Genomic DNA, 1952 nt, shown 5'->3' on the forward strand with positions numbered 1-1952 from the left:
TGTTTGTGTAAAAATATGATTGGGTTATTGATAGCTTCAATCAAGGCTTACCTTTATCCTTTACCATCTTTCCCCCTCCTTTATTACCGTTCATTATCCCTCTCTTTATTATCCTTCCCATCCCAAAATAATAATATATCTATTACCAATGTCAATCCCCCTCTATCTTCTGTCAATCCTATTACTGCTCTCATGCGGAAGGTGCGCGTACGAGCCCGAGCTAATGCTGACAGCGACTGCCGACATCATCAACAAGGAAATCGCCATCAAATACGGCAAGAACATCTCGGACAAGATCAACGAGTACAAAGTGGCCGACATCCACGCCGAGCAAAGGCCTCAGGAGTCAACGTCAAATTCAACCTCACGCAAATCAAACAAAAAATCAATATCAACTGGAAAACCAACATCCTACAAGTCAAAAATACACACACCTTCACCATCAACTCCAAAAATATAGACCTCAGCCTCGACGGACAGCTAGAGGTCAAGATCGGCCCCACCAGGAAACAAAAAGGACCACTCAAAGTTGTTGTCACTGGACTGGAACTTGATACCACCCTCAGGTTCGCCAGCAGCAAATGCCAAAAGGGCATCGGGTTTGACCTCCAAGTCGAAGACGTGTACGTTAATGCCAAGTCCTTGAGCATTAAAATCGAGGGAAAAGGCTTCGACAACTTTGTCATCGCAGAACTGGAAAAGATAATCACGCCGAGAGTGCCAGGACTGATCAAGAACGCAATCACAGATAAAGTCAACCCGCTGATTTCGCAGTACACCTGCATGAGAGTGGAGGAGAATCTACCCATCGGAACCCAGAACTACATCCTCGTCCTCAACACAACCCAAGTGCCTGAGTTCGATGACAACCTGAAGTTCCTGCGCATCCCCATCGATATCACCTTCCAAAACCTGAGAACCAACGAGACCAACGACGAGCTCTAGCGCGACGACCTTCCGCTCAACCAGCAATTCCAGAACAGTTCTGATGTATCTCTCGCCCTCTCCTCAACTTCCTCAATACTGTCATCTGGCTGGTCGATGACGCAGAACTGCTATATGGAGTTGTGACTGCAGATATGCTTGGACCCAATCCTCCCATCGCCCTCAATACCACCAATCTCTCCATACTCATGCCAAAACTCAAAGAAAAATGGCCCAATAAAGGTAACCCCCATTCTATGCAGAGGTCTTCCTGGTGGTCTCTCCGTCGACCAAATACGAGCACTTGCTGATCCGCAGCGGAAGGATAGTCACCGTGCTTTCCCTCTCGGTCAAGTTCGCAGTCAACGTCACAGGTAAGCCACTCCCCATGGACGAATGCCTCGCCTCAGGGGATTGCGTGATTGCCTGCGATCTGAACATGACCCTTCCAGTTTCAGTATCCCTCAAGCTAGGGTCAAAACTGGCCTTTGGACTGCTGCACAATGCCGGTTTCTACGACATCTCCGTACTCCATTACTAATCTAGATAATCGATTCCAAGATCTAGCTGAACGTGCAGACCTTAAGATCGATAATAAACGAGATAATCGGTTCTATGCTGCCGGACCTGAACGAGCAGTTGTCGTTGGGGATGGAGCTGCCGGCGAAGATTTGGGAACTGTTGGCCAAGAATGATATTTCGGATATCATGTCCAAGATCTTCCTCGATTATATCGCCCTCGGACTGAAGATTGATCTTTGAAAACGGTATTATCAGCAAAACAACCATAGGATAAGGATTGATATAATTGTATTCAAAAAAATAATTGAAAGGATAAGCGGGAGAAAAAGAGTACTTCAACCGGCATCCAGAAGGCCCTTTCTTGTAATTTGGACGCAAATGCTGTTGTAGCTGTTTGTCTTGATTGTAGATAGTTATACAATTTTAAAAATTAGAAATGGAATCGAATTCAAAGGCATGGTACGAGCTGGTGCTACTCCGTCTGTTCGTAAATCGCAACACCATCC

This window comes from Nymphaea colorata, unplaced genomic scaffold (assembly GCF_008831285.2).
Source record: "Nymphaea colorata isolate Beijing-Zhang1983 unplaced genomic scaffold, ASM883128v2 scaffold0486, whole genome shotgun sequence".
In the NCBI taxonomy this organism is placed as follows: Eukaryota; Viridiplantae; Streptophyta; class Magnoliopsida; order Nymphaeales; family Nymphaeaceae; genus Nymphaea; species Nymphaea colorata.